At 39.9% G+C, this 16149-nt stretch overlaps 1 protein-coding gene across 1 annotated transcript in view; it reads left to right on the top strand.

Moving 5' to 3' along the window:
• Nucleotides 1-16149, top strand: part of LOC108716400 (1-phosphatidylinositol 4,5-bisphosphate phosphodiesterase beta-1) — a 296085-nt gene that overhangs the window by 269089 nt on the left and 10847 nt on the right. The window lies entirely within an intron of this gene.

The raw sequence follows: 16149 nt of genomic DNA, 5'->3' as shown, positions 1-16149 counted from the left end.
CCCTACACTTATGTTCTACTGACTCCCTGTACAGCACCTGCCAACACATCAATCCCTGGCACAATATTCCTTCACTGAAATACATTGAGAAATAAATGGTGGCACAAGAGCATTGCCAATGGGACTCGGTGGGGTTGGGGGAAACTAACTGTAAAAGGGATATTCACCCTTAAATTGTCTATTGCATAATAATAGAGAATATCATTCTAAGCAACTTTCCCATATACATTCATGTAAATTGCTATTGAAATCTTTGGCTGTTTCTACCCTCTGCCCTTCTGCTCTTGACTTGAATCAATTCCATGGAAGCCACATTATATCTAAACTAAACTTTACAAGCATATGAATAATTATTATTATTATTAACATGTATTTATATAGCGCCAACATATTGCGTAGCACTGTAAAGTAAATGTGATTATACAACTACATCACATGAATTACATACATAGAATAAAATAATGAAGGTATATCTAGGAAAAACAAATGCCACCAGGCCTGTGCCATTAACTGGGTGGGGGTAACACTGTGTGCAGGGGTCTGGCTAGTGTGGATCAGATTGTCAGCCTTGTGGCCTGTCTGTGGTACCTGCAAGCTGTAGTAGCGGCTCGATCGTCTGGTTCTGTTCAGACTGGTGATACAGCAGTGCATGGGATTGGACCAGCAGAGGGTGCTGTTCATCAACTCTATTTTGTCTGGTTAAAGAGCCAAGCGCATGTTTTTTCCTGCAGCCGCTGCAGCAGAACAGGGGATGTTGCAGTGAAAAGACTTATGTCACAGCAGATCTGTTTATTATATTCAGCAGTTTGTGGGGAATTGTAACTTAGAATGAAGAAAAATCAATTGATGGGTCAGTACCCCAGAGGCTTTGCCAGAGAGGAGGAAACTTCACATTATCTGAGCATCACAGTGAGCAATTAATTCCTATCAAATCCTAAACACGAGCAGCAAATTCTCACTAGCCCTGGGTGACTGCATCAGCAATTATTATTTTTAATCCCCCATATGTAGAAAAAAATCCAATAGATATTACTTCTATCTTAGAAAGGCATTTGCTGCCAGAGGTACACGATTATGGGGGTTTGGTCGAGTCATTCACGGGGCTCCAAATAATAGGGCAGCTTGGGGCAAAACAAATCCTACAGTTGTCCTACATTTGGCATCAGCGCTGGTTTTAATGTAGGGGGAAAGGGCATTTCTTCTGGGTCCCTTGGGAGAAGAACATAATTTCATAATATCGTCTATCATATAATCCCTTATTTATGTAATTATATATAATATAGGGGCCCTGGGCCTCTCATTTCCCCATAGAGGAAGAATATCTGACTATTTATATATTCACATTAGTGTAGGTGATTTAGCTCCTTCTGGATTAGGTGTCCATTCTGCACATATGAATTGCATAGGATCTCTGTGTGGAAGAGACTTATTTCATTATCTATTGTAAAAGAGATGAAATGTAGGTTTTAAAATAACTGAATTTTGAATTTCTAATATCAGACATACCTAGGGCTTGTGTGTTCCCCCTACAGGTCAGACACCTCCTTCCTCTTGTATCTTTGCTCTTGAATGTAATTGTGTTGTATTGTATGTAGTTATTCATGTTCTGTTATTGTATTGCTCCTTGTCTGACCCTCTAATACATTCTTTGAAGGATCAGTACTGCATGTACAAGTATATGAATGAAGAGTATATATATATATATATATGCTACTTCCCCTGACATATGTTCTACATTTAGAGGCACATTTATCAAGGGTCAAATTTCGAATTGAAGCGAGCTTTTAAAAACTCCCATAAACTCGAAATTCGACCAATCGAAATTTATTTGAAAAATCAGATTTTTTAAACTCAGATGAATGTAATCGACCCAAAAAATTCAATTCGAGTTTTTTTATTAAAAAAACATAAATGTCAGGAAGGCTGCAAACAAATCCAAATTGACCCTTGACATCTCCGATTGATTTAAACAGCAATTCAGCAGGTTTTAGGTGGTGGATAGTCGAATTTGAGTTCTTAAAGGGTATGATAAATCTCGAATGTGGATCTTTTTAAAAACTGGAATGGAATTTAATTAACTCCCTAGTTTAATTTGACAGTTTTGACAATATAAAAACCTCGAAAATTCAGATTTCAAATTTGAATGTTGAATTCGACCCTTAATAAATCTGCCCCTTAAAGAGCAGGTGTAACCATCAGCAAGCAATCAGTTTTCAACAGGCTCAATTCATCATTCACATCAGTCTCTGCTCCAGTGGACAGGGCCGGATTTACATAGCAGACACCCCTAGGCCCGCTGTTGTTCGTTGCCCCATCCCCTCCCTTTTATTCATCATCTGGACCAGAGCAATGGAAATTTTAAAAAATATCGTATCTCCTGCACCTCCCCAGTGTTTCCGAAACCAATATGGATGTGGTTGGGCAGCATGCCGCCCCCTAAAATCCTGCTAGGCCCGGGCCTTGATGGCCTCTCCACAAATCAGGTCCTGCCAGTGGAGCTTACAATCTAAGGTTCCAATCACATTCACAAACCAGCAGCACTTTTATCAGGAGACAATTGCCCTTTCTGCTGGTGTTGTCTATTCAAACAGTTTATGTGTCTATGTTCTTGGCCACAATGGTGAGCTGTTGGCCTATTTCCATTCTGATGGGATCCAGCCACCAGATTTAGGAAATATTGATGTTGCTATGGATAACACCAAAGGCAAGAGGATGAATTTAGGGCAGATATGGAAAGTTCTTGGTTTATTGTTACCAAGCATTGCCTTGGACTTGGCCATGGAGAAGACTTTCCTTGTGTTGGCACACATTAGCTTAAATAATGATTCACATGTGGATTGTTCTCCATCTATAATAGACAAAAAAGACTCTCCTTGATTATTTTTAAAGCCTAATCGTACAGTGAGCTGGATTCCCTCGCAGCAATTCTGCCTTGAAATAAATATCCTTGTGTTTAGAGCTGAGAGCCTAAAGTGCTTTTTGCAATTTCATATAATTTGCTTTGCTGGAAAGCTGCAGATTGTTTGTGTGCAAGACTTGCATCATGTTATCATCAAATCACAGATTATATATTGAGTAGCATTTAAATAATGGGAAAAGGAGCCTAATAAATGACATTTCCTGGGTTATTGTGCTGTATGCGCTTGTCAATGTGCCTTCCACTCCAGCCTGGGAGTATTATGTGTAAGGAAGTGGCTGCAATGGAGATATTATTAAATAAGAGCCATTCATCATACATGTCTCATGAGCTATGGGCTGAGTTTTATTCCCGTATGCAGAACTGTGGCAGAGTCATTCTGGCAGCTATACAGACTAACTGCATGGCTATAAATGGCATTCCTTTTATTGAACACATTACATACTGAATATTTAGTGCCATTTTGGTCAGGGGCATCTGAATAATAAATAAATCTTTGGGATTAGAGATTTCAGACTGACAGTAGCACTCACAATGTATTTGTGTATATAGCGGGGAATAGGCACAGAACTGCTTGTCTTCAATAACTGCTTCTTCTCCTCATTCACAATATCTCTGACTAATAATAATGTTCCTCCCCTGCACAGGCCTCTGCTCTAAGGTGGAATAGTAAACACATATGATCGCTCACCTAGTTACTAGTTATTTTCTAATTCAGCACTTTATGAAATGAGTGAACATCCAAGTGTGCAGTATGTTTTGCAAAACTCTACATTCTCCTTCCAGGCCTTCTCCAAGTTTCAGAGCTGAATGGTTTAATGCTGATGTAGACGTCACAATTGTGGGTTAAAGGGATCCTGTCATGGGAAAACACGTTTTTTTCAAAATGCATCAGTTAATAGAGCTGCTCCAGCAGAATTCTGCACTGAAATCCAATTCTCAAAAGAGCAAACTGATTTTTTTATATTCAATTTTGATATCTGACATGGGGCTAGACATATTGACAGTTTCCCAGCTGCCCCCAGTCATGTGACTTGTGTCTGCACTTTAGGATGGAACTACTTTCTGACAGGCTGTTGTTTCTCCTACTTAATGTAACTGAATGTGTCTCAGTGGGACTTTGTTTTTACTATTGAGTGCTGTTCTTAGATCTACCAGGCAGCTGTTATCTTGTGTTAGGGAGCTGCTATCTGGTTACCTTCCCATTGTTCTGTTGTTAGGCTGCTGGGGGGGGGGGGTGATATCACTACAACTTGCAGTACAGCAGTAAAGAGTGATTGAAGTTTATCAGAGCACAAGTCACATGACTGGGGACAGCTGGGAAACTGACAATATGTCTAGCCCCATGTACTTTTTCTCCTTCCCTGATTCCCCATTGCACACTGGACGTCTGTATAACCAGAATTTACTATAGGAACCAACCACTAGTGCAATTTCTCTTTAAAAAGTGAATATAAAAGTATAATTTTGCATGACGTACAAGAGGCTTCCTGAACCTCAGTCTCTTCCCTCGTCTGTCCTCCATTTCCAAACCCTGTAGGGCTTCTTTCTTTCAAATGAGCAGTTGTTGTTAGTCAAACCATATATTCATCCCTCTCTATCTGTCAGTTTATCTGTCAGTTTATCTGTCAGTTGCCATTAAAACCTCCACTCTCATAGTTTACATTTATATACAGTTTGTGCCCTTGTATAAGCCTCCTGGAAAAAACTCTTCATTTTTTTAGAAATGTAGACAAAATGCTTTGCAGCATATATTTATATATATATATATTTATATATATAAATAGCATCTTGTTTGTGTCAGTAGTGAAACGGCTCCTATAAACAGGCAGGTGACCTCTAATGAGAAGCAGAAGCTTATTTGACAATTCAATTGAATTGTTATTACTTGGGCAGAAGGAACCTGCTCTTAGTTGCTCTTTACTACCTGAGCTTAAAGCCAAGTGATACAACATTGCTGCCGACACTATACGTTTGTGTTGATGTTTTGGTGATTGTTCTTAAATTTCCTCCATAGCAAATTGCTCTATTGCTCTTCCGCAAAACCTGTAAAAGCTCATAGAAATGATCAATACACATGCAATTTACCTCTGCCAATTACATTTATTTTCACGGTGACAAGACCTGAGAACATCGTTCTGGTAACGTTAATTGGATTTGTTAAAAAGACAGATTCCTATAATTAGAGCTATATTTTCCATTCATTCCCATGCCGCTGTCGATGATAGGGCTTGAATTACATCATATTGATCTGCTGGGGCCATAGATAAATCGCAAAAAAAATGGCAGTCAATGCAGTCGCTTATTATGTTCTTTTATTTGTCATCAAATATGTATTCCATAGATCAGAAATATTGACCAGTCTTTGTGAGGAGTTGACTTGCCAGATGTCAGACCATGAAATGACACTGGTGGAGATCGGCTCTCACTCATCTTTCTCTTGGTTTAAAGGAAGTTTAAAGGAAACCGGAACCACTTAGTTATGTGATATCAGGAGACGCTCTGATTCCTTAAGGTGGCCATAGACGCAAAGATCCTATCGTACGAATCGAAGATTCGTACGGATTTCGGACCGTGTGTGGAGAGTCCCGACATTTTTCGTCTGGCGGAGATCGATCATTTGGTCGATCGGACAGGTTTGATTTTGTCCCGACCGTCTGGTCAGAGCCCATTGCGTTAGTGGCATATCGGGGAAAGATTGGCTCGTTTGGCGATGTCGCCAAACTAGCGGATCTTTGCATCTATGGCCGCCTTTAGCCTGATCCCAAACTGAATTCAGGTAACATGCCTCTTCCCTATCAGCCCTTTATGTAATAAAAGTTACTAACGCTGGTGGTCTAGTGGGGGGACGCCTGCCACGCAATCCTCTTCCTTCTTCCTAAGGCGCGCGCGCCGCACGTCTTTGCTATTTAAAGGCGCATGCGCACTGACCTCATGACGTCGGCGCGCAATAGGCGCAAAATTCAAATGTTTAAAGGGACATTCAGGTTTAGAATCGTTGCCCATTATAGGAGTTTGTTCCTGGTGGCTACTTGCATGCCACCAGGACTTAAACGAGAGGTGCAAGGCAAGAGGTTCTGGATAGGCTAAATCTGTTTTGAACCTGTTATTGATTCCTGTTGCGACCCCTGCCTGGCTTTGACGATTCTACTCTCTGTATCCTGTCCCGTGCCTGTTTACAGACTCCGATTCTGTTTAACCTTCTGATTGACTTCCTGGTTTGACCCTTGCCTGAATGACTACGCATATTCTCTGCCTGCCTCGACCTGATCTGACTACTCTATTGCCTAACGTCTTGTACCACGACCTTTGGTCTAAAGACTCTCGCTAACAGTCGTGCCCCTCTGCCTATCCAGAACCTCTTGCCTTGCACCTCTCGTTTAAGTCCTGGTGGCATCCAAGTAGCCAAGTAGCCCGAGGCCAACGGCGGTCACATTACAGGTGAAGCACGAGCCAAGACCAGGGTGCTTGGCATTTGTTCTGGTGTTGGGTGCCGACCGTGACATTTTAATAGACAATTGGAAAGTTAACAGGTCAATTCCAATGTAGGGGAATATTCCATAGTATATACAGTTACAAACAAAATACACTGTATGGCCAAATGTATGTGGATTCTTGGCTGCTCAACAGCTCATTCTGGGAAACCAAGTCTATTCCTTTAAAGTGGGGCCTGAATTTGATGCAAAAATAGACTTTATCCTCTTGTGGCACAGGTTTTTATATGGAAAAAGAGTTAATTATTGTGAAAATGACACTGAACATCCGATGTGTTCCACTTATAACGTCACTTATAAAACACATTGAAGTGTTTACTTAGCAATAAAAGCAAAAATGATTATTTCTTGATACTGAGGTGAGGTTAAAGGAGGAATATATGGAATATAGAAACACAATGAGATCATTACATTTACACAGATATTTCCACTATTTAAAATACATTTCTTTTCAGTTTTGAGATTTCTGATGTTCACCAATGTGCCCCATCAACTGCCTAATGCAACCAACGGACTCATGCAACTCTACCTACACTTACACGTATTTCCCATGTTCCATCCAACTAACTCATACTATTATGCTACAACAAACTAACTGATGTCACCTAACCTACAATAAGGGGCCCATTTACTTAGCTCGAGTGAAGGATTACAAGAAAAAATACTTCAAATTTCAAATGGTCGAATATGGCTATTTCGACCATCGAATAGGCTACTTCGACTTTGAATTGAATGATTCAAAGTAAAAATCGTTCGACTGTTCGACCATTCGATAGTCGAAGTACTGTCTCTTTAATAAAAAACTTCGACCCCCCTTGGGCAATTAAAACCTACCGAGGCCAATGTTAGCCTATGGGGAAGGTCCCCATAGGCTTCCTAACAATTTTCTGATCGAAGGAAAATCCATTGATCGATGGATTAAAATCCTTCGAATCGTTCGATTTGAAGGATTTAATCGTTAGATCGAACGATTATTCCTTTGATCGTTCAAATTTAGGAATAGCGCTAAATCCTTGACTTCGATATTCGAAGTCGAAGGATTTCAATTCGGCATTCGAATATCGAGGGTTAATTAACCCTCGATATTCGACCCTCAGTAAATCTGCCCCTTACACGTATTTCCCATGCTCCATCCAACTAATTCTATGTATGCTGCAAGCTCAGGCATCGCCTCTGTGACTGGACTCATTCATCTTTTGAACTAGAGTATAATCTAAAAAAAAACTGTACACAGCCTCACCCTCTGTAGTTTGTTGCTTTCCCATATTTAATATCTTGGACTTGGTTCCTGGGTTCATCTGAATCCCAGCCTTTTTCAGGAGGATTTGGCCAAATCCAAGTGTCTGACCAAACCAAATCCGAACCCTTAAGATCACTTAACTTTAGGTCACATGATCAAGGAAATCACATTTTTTAGTCTTGTATGGTTTCTTTTTTTCCTTCTTTTCTCTATTTTACCCATCCAAAAATATGTATTATTTTGTATAATAATGTAGATGTAGAGAGAAAAATGTTCTTCTTCAGACTTGCATTGGGAAATCCATTATGGTGGCACCTATTGAGTGTCTGTGACACTCACATGCTCAGTGGGCTCTGATTGGCTGTTGAGAAGCTAAGCTTAGGGCTCGTCACTAATTATCCAGCAGAAAATGAGCTTCCCTGGCTGTAATATAAGCTGATGCTACAGGTTTGCTGATTATTCAATTCTGATGCTAATTGCACTGGTTTCTGTGCTGCCATGTAGTAATTATGTGTATTAATTACTAATCAGCCTTATATTGTGACATTTCTATTCTATGTGTACTGTATATTGTGAGTGGCTCCCTAAGCTCAGTAAGTGACAGCAGCACAGAGCATGTGAATCAGTGAATCAGCAGAAAAGAAGATGGGGAGCTACTGGGGCATCTTTGGAGACACAGATCTTTACTGTTAAAGGGTTGTGGTTGCCTTGGGCTGATACAGAAGAACAAAATATAAGGTGTAATAGTTGTAGCCTAGCTTTAGTTCTCCTTTAATGATTACTTTATTCTGACCTTTTTGTCCATGCCAGCGCATTACTTGCTGCATGAGCAGAATAATAAACGATTTCTGGTGAACTTGCCAAGGGTGACACTATTCTTGTAAAATGCCTTTTCCCACCATTGATATTGTGATAAAGTGCCAGTGAAAGGAAATGTCACACTGAATAAACACAATGCTCTTATGGTTATATCAGCACTCAGCTTCCAAGTTCATGCGCCATTATATTCAATGGAACATATGCCTCCTCCACCCTTCTCTGTCTAACAGCTGCTGCCATTTGATTGCTGCCTTCATATAAAGATACTTTCTCTTTATTAAATATCAATGCTAATTCCTGTTATTGTTTGTTTATTTAATGAGAGTTTCCCAGAGCTTCATGTAGTAGAGATACGTTCTAGCTGTTACTACAGAAACACAGTCTGGCTGTTACTACAAAGATACTTTCTAACTGTTACTACAGAGATACCTTCTGGCTGTTACTACAGAGATCTTTTCTAGCTGTTACTATAGAGATACTTTCTAGCTGTTTCATACTACAGAGATACCTTCTCGCTGTTACATTAGCTAATGAAGGTTTCCTTCTTAATAGTCCCAATTCTAGTAATACAACTAATGATGCATGGTTCACACATGAAGAAATTCAAAATAGACTAGAACATGTTAAGATTAACAAAGGTCCAGGGCCAGATGGTATTCATCCCAGGGTAATTAGTGAGCTTAGCTCTGTGATTGCCAAACCTCTTTACTTAATTTTTCAAGATTTATTGACATCTGGCATAGTGCCGAGAGACTGGCGAATTGCTAATGTGGTGACTCTATTCAAAAAAGGATCCCGTTCTCAGCCTCAAAACTATAGGCCAGTTAGTCTGACGTCAGTGGTAGGAAAGCTTTTCAAAGTGTTAATAAAGGATAAGATAGTGGACTTCATAGCAAATAATAATACTATGAGTTTGTGCCAGCATGGTTTTATGTGTAATAGATCTTGCCAGACTAACTTTTGGTTTTCATTTGGGGTTGAACTTGATGGACTTTGTCTTTTTTCAACCCAATTTAACTATGTAACACCTAAATGCATTGACACATTCTGGTTTTCAGTGGTTACCTGTTGCTGGTATTCTGGAACAGGGTTTTTTCAAGTCTCACTTTCTAAAAAAGGCACATTGGGGAGGGTGTCTTATGTGTAGATATATAGTGGTATTAATAAGGATTCAACTTGACAGCCAAATTTGTAGATCATTAGCCAATCTACAGTGTGTCAGAAAATGGTTTGGGCAGAAGACCCATTTAGCTAGTTCCTAACAAATTCCAAACATTAATTGAGACTTGAACACACAGTCAGATACTAGGCAAGCTCTTGCTGATCTGGGCCTGTATACCCAGAATTAGACCAAATAATTGAGGTCCTATGGTTTTTCCTCTTTTTATAGCATCTGTGCCAGACTACATTGCTACATTTCAAAACACTTATCACTTTATACAGATACAGACTGACACATACTCAAAGGGGTGCAAGGAGTTCAATGATGTCATGGGTCACATGGGCAGCTTATACGTCATCATTGCCAGATTGCAAATAAAGAGCAGCACTCTGAGAACCTCCACCTTTGAGGAACAGAGATAATACAAGAAAAACATTAGTCTTAAGCAAAATGGATTTAAATCAAATGTGGTTATGGGACTATTCTTCCTTCCTAAGCCTTCAATTTCCATTTCAGTGGATATTGTAAATACATTATTCTGTAGATCTGTACATATACTTTTAATTATCTCTAAAAATAGTAAGAGAAGAGGCATTTAGATGTTCTAGATACTACACAATAAAATAGGTTGTAGGTATTAAGTTCCTGTAGGGAAAAATAATTATAGGTATATATCAGATGTGTAACATGAACTGTGACACTCACCATGGCCTTGAACATTTATCATTTACATAGTAATGGGACCTACCATCCTACCATGGAGATATACTCATGAGAGAGGTCATCATATACAGTATAACATATGCAGCTGAATGGATGAGAAGGAGACTTTTGCACAGCTGAAAGAAATAATAATGAAAATGTATGGGGGTAAGGGTGTGACATGGATGGAAGGTGAAAAGTACATACAGGGGGTTGAAAAGAATGTGGAGGAAGAAATCAAGGGACATTGGTTGAGCGGTGGAAAGAGTGTATGGTGGGGATGAGAGGGTGCAAACAGTAATGAAAAGAGGCTGGAGATGAAGAATCCATAAGGAAAGGATAGAAACTAAAGCTACATTTTGTTGATTACCTTTGCTAGTCATATACAGATTATATAGTTGCTCCTCTTGGAAATTTCACTGGTACATGCTCTGCTGCATTACCAGACCAAAAAGAAACTGCAAATGTAAAACGTAGGGTGCTTGCGCCCAGGTACTTGTGGGGACCATGTTGTCCCTCTATAATGATAGATCTGGTTACAGTATAGTGTCTTGCAGTCAGTGGCATTAGATATGTAATCACCACCAGCGACAGTTACTGGATATGGAATTTGGGTTAGGATTCATGTACTGTGAGGAGCAGAGGGTATGCTTATTTGCTCATCTGGACCCCTTTCCATTTAAACCATTCAGAATTCCCCCTTCACCCCCTGTCTAGCCCATTGGCAGTCGCTTGATTCCTGTACATGTTTGTAACACCAGATGATGAATTGACTGTCTATTATGTATTTGCTCTATTATGTATGGCTCTATTATGTATGGCTCTATTATGTATGGCTCTAGCAGCAGAGATATAAATATTACAGTGAGAACTGCCCTATACCATCTGTTTTCTTGGTAACAGATTCAGCTGCTTCTGAATGCGGGCGGAACCTTGATCAGGGACATATTTGTGCATTTTCCCTTGTTCAGGAACAATGAAATCCCTTTATCTGCAATTGTAAGCCAGGTTCTGTTTTTATGTTGCTGTTATTATGTGAGATGTCCTTACATATTCCTCATACTAATGTGCTGCATTTTGTGCACTGGAGGAGAGAATAAATGTTTCTCAACTGGAATTACATATTCTTACATTTGTCTAGAAATAGAATGGAAGGGACTTCTGCTGCCCGGGTGTTCCATTTCCATATACAGACATAATGCTGCAGAGTTTTATATAGGTCACCGGAGCTTATATTTAGTAAAATGTTCACAGATACAGATATGCGGTGATGGTACATGGGCAGGTGAGTAATATAGAAGTGTGCATCAGGGACACTGGACTTCACAGTTGAAGTGGTCAGTATTAAATATCAATTCAGTGTGAATATTATACACATTGGTCATTGGCTGGGCTGTTAAATGTGGGCAACTTTTGGACACTAGCCACCAATGAAGAGGGGGTAAGCTTGATTGTATAAACACCACTTCTACATGCTATGGCCCCCAAGCCAACTGGAAAATGCCCTTCCATTAACTAATGGCAGTTACAAGTTCTGAGATCTCTTTCAGTACAGTATTGTGTAGGTTGAATAATTTGCCCCCACCTTATGCTGAAGTGTATCTGTCGGCCTCACTGGGGCAATGAATGAAAGAGTTGTCATCTTTTTTGCTAGTTCAGCCTTTCAGGATCCTTTTGTTTTGTGCCTATTTCTTATATTGTTAAGCACCATGTGGGAAACACATCTTGTTTAGAAATCATTATTTAGCATTGACTGTGTTCTACTTGAAGCTCAAAAATATTGTTTTTTAGCTGATGAAGAAAAAAAATGCTACATAGGCAAATGCTATATAAAGCACATTTGTTTCTTCTGGAGTTCAACACTGCAGCTGTTATAGACTTTTCTAGTGGATAGGTGGATACTATATTTATGTTATCGAACTCCTTCCCTACCAAACTGATCCATAGTTAAAGGGACAGTTGATTCTGATGGGAGGGATTGAAATGTCAGAAGAGAACAAGCTTAGAACATGTTGGCCCCACACTCCCATGGTCCCATGATGCTATAGATGTTTCTCTGTAGGCATCATCGTTGCGTAGAGTATTTGAAGGGCTCTTGGGTACATTTGCTTATTTTTCTTTTCGCTGATTATATGAAATGAACTAGCTCTGCTGTGACTTGTGAGTTGGCAAATTCCAAACTGAGGTGAAATGAATTAAAGGATTCTGCACATTCAACTTTAACACAGTGACCGGCTGTAAATTGGTGTTCAAAAAGCCCCCAACTAATTTGCTCAAAGGAGTGAGGTGGAGCTTTGATATGCTTGATGTTCACTGTGGCAAACTGATAGTAGCCAACCAGCCCAGCAACCAGACACTGAAACATGTAACCGTTGTGCCCCAAACCCAACACTGTAGGCTTTCAGTAGTAGAACCTTCTGGCATATCCTGATTTATGCACGTTCCTTCATTTGGACTTGTTTCATACTATTTGTTGTCTTCTCCATTCATTGTACAACAGTGCTCGTTATGTTAGCCCTTTATAGAAACTATAATAATAACTGATGTGCAAGTTGTTTGTCGCATATGCAATTTTGTTGTTGGGTAAAGTAATCCTCATTTATTTTGGAAAAATAATTGGTTATTATTATAGTGACTAAAAATGAAAATTGAAGTCGTCTTCACTTAAGTGCATACTGACAGTATCTGTGTGTTAAGTGACTTTATAACTATATATATATCAGTTCATCCAGTGTTGGTGGTGCGGAGGCCAAAGCCAATTAAGACAAAGTACAATGACTTTTTCCCCTCCTCATTATAAAATATGTAAATAGGCATGTCATTGCTTTATCTCTTTATTAGCAAGCAGCACAGTCCTTCTCTTGCTTGACCATCCGTAATTCTCAATCCTTTCACCAGATCTGAGAAACACACATTGTGTCCTCCATGCAATTGAGTAGAACATGCTTGAGGGTCTGATTTAAAGATTGCATGAGTATTTTTTAAATCATTCAGCCTTTCCTCCATTAATATCTTTACCACTTTATCTTCATCTATTTTTCATGCTTCTCATAATGTATTTGTGCTTTATTTACATTCCAATTACTTACAGTTCAAATCAACCATTGATCTGACTGAGATAAGAAATTGAGAGATGAAGTGCTTCCTTTACATAATGACAGTGCAGTTTATTCAGTGGAATGAGTCCAAGCTATTAGCTTTCCCTTTATATACTGTATAGCTTCAATTAGACTCTCTTTACCTTTGGAGTTACATTACATGTTGTCTCCCTTTAATATTGACACAACAAATAACAAACATCTTCAGCCAAACTTTAATTCTCGTTCTCTTATTTCAAGAAAGAGAGCCTCAAACTCTTTGCCTCTGTGCTGAACGTTTATTCTAAATGCACCTCTAAAACAAAGTGTGAGTCCTAAAGTCATGTGGGATTTCTGCGTCCAAGTACCTTGACTTGCTGGCAAGATTTTTATTCTTTTGTTGGGAAAAAAACACAGCATGGCAGCATGCCGAGGTATTCAGATGCAGAAAGCAGGCATAACTTTAGGAACTCAAGCATAGTTTTAGGAACTAAATTCTCAGGGCCAAAGGCTCCAGCATTAATAAATCAGCCCAGTTACACTAATATACCATATATGAAAATGTTGCTATCAGACATCTACTTCCTTGTATTGATCAACAGTTAAACTGTCTCTAATGGAAAGAATTTAAAAGCTTTAAGGAACTAAAAACTGTTCTCTGTGTTACTGGCCTTTAACTATTGATGATTTGCTAGTGGGCAGTCTTCATTCTATTAACACAAACATCTGATTAAGAAGCAAGAGGTGAGTTCAATAGATGCTAATCCTCCCCCCAGGAATCCTGGGGGGAGGAGGGAGGGAGGGCTACCTGGGGTGGGGGGTAGGTTTTTTTCCCCTACAAGTTGATTTCTCCTTTAATGAAGGATCGGGTAGAGAGGGTGGTTGTTAATGGGACATTCTCTACTTGGGCTCCCTCAGGGCTCTGTATTAAGTCCCACTTTCATTTAATCACAGGTTGATTTCTCCTTTAAGCCCAACAGGCCTTAGTTTAGAAAGCAGTAGTTTGTGGGGCATGGTTAGGGTTGCCACCTTTTGAAATGGTAGAGACCAGGCAGGAGGACGGGGCCGTGACATCAGGGGACGGACCGTGATGTAGATGGGAGTGTCTGTGATGTCAGGGGTGGGGCTATGATGCGGTGATTGCCGATTGGCCAATCACAGTGTCAATCAAGGAAATCATGAAGGTTTTCCGTATTTGGAAAACCAGGCAGGAAGTTTTGACCCTGGCAGCCCTTCAAAATACCGGGCTGTCTGGGTCAAAACCAGACAGGTGGCAACCCTAGGCACGGTATCAAACGCTTTGGCAAAATCCAAATAGATCAGATCTACTGCCCCACCCACTGTCCAGCATCTTACTTACCTCATCATAAAAAGCAATCAAATTAGTCTGACATGACCTATCCTTCATAAAGCCATGCTGATTGTTGCTCATAATGCCATTTACTAGGACAACATTTTGAATGTGATCCCTTAACAAGCCTTAATATAATAATTTGCCCACCACAGATGTCAGACTTACTGGCCTATAATTGCCAGGCTGAGATCACAATCCCTTTTTAAATATAGAAATTACATCAGCTTTCTCCAATCCATAGGTACCATACCAGATGAAAGAGAGTCTGAGAAAAATAGAAATAGAGGCCTGTCTAAAACTGAACTAAGCTCTCTTAGAACTTGGGTGTATTTCATTTGGCCCTGGCATCTTGTTCACATTAGTTTTTAGTAAAGCTTTATGAACCATAGCCACTGACTAGACTGAGCTGAACTAACAGAGCAGCTACAAGGTGGGTCTGGGAACTCTGACTCCTCTATTGTATACACTGAATAACTGATTTAGAACATTTGCCTTTTCAGAATCTGTTACAACCATACTGGTACCATTATTTACAAGAGCCACACCCTCAAACCCGCATCTTTTTACTATTAATATTCTTGAAAAACGTTTAGGGATTAGTTTTAGCCTTTGATGTAATGCACTCCTCACTTCCTATTTTTGCCTTCTGGATTGCTGTTTTACAAAATTTATTATAGTGTTTATATTCATTAAATGCAGCTTCCTGTCCAGGGTGGAGTGAACTCACCCTGGTGATCTAGTGGGCTGGTGGGGATGCCCGCCACAGTGATCCTTCCCTTCCAACGCTGGTTTCTCCCACTTCCAGGTTTTTATGCACTTTGAGCATGACGTCATCAGGTTTTCGATGAAAAGTTTAAATATTTAACGGGGCCTCAGGTCAAAACTCATTGCCCGTTATTAGGTCTAATTTGATTAGTTCCCGGTGTGGTTTTGTCTGAATACTCTCTTGGTTTGATTCCTGCTTGTCTGACTTTGCTGAACTCTGCTTATTTTGACCCCTGCCTGCCTATTCTTGACCACTGCCTGTACTGACCTGGCCTATCTGACCTTGATTGAATTCTGCCCGTACCGACCCATGCCTGCCTGACCATGCTATTCTTGTTATACCTTGGGAAGTTGGTGTTGCCTTCCATCCTAAATACTTGATAACGATTGTGCCCCTTTGCTTGTCCAGAACACTTGCTTTGTTCCTCTCAAATTAAGACCTGAGTAGCTGAGGGCTCCTCCCAAAGCCAAAGGCGGTTGCTAAAGGCAGAAGATTGAGCCATGACCGGGAGCCTAGCACTTGTTCTGAACTTGGTGCCGTTCGTGACACGTGGTCTTGGTGCATCTACATTTACTTCTTAAGGGAATAAATTGAGAACAGTAATGATTTAATATCATT

Source organism: Xenopus laevis, chromosome 5L (genome assembly GCF_017654675.1).
Source record: "Xenopus laevis strain J_2021 chromosome 5L, Xenopus_laevis_v10.1, whole genome shotgun sequence".
Taxonomy (NCBI): Eukaryota; Metazoa; Chordata; class Amphibia; order Anura; family Pipidae; genus Xenopus; species Xenopus laevis.
Note: the sequence above shows the minus strand (reverse complement) of the source record. Positions and strands in the feature narration are given on the sequence as shown.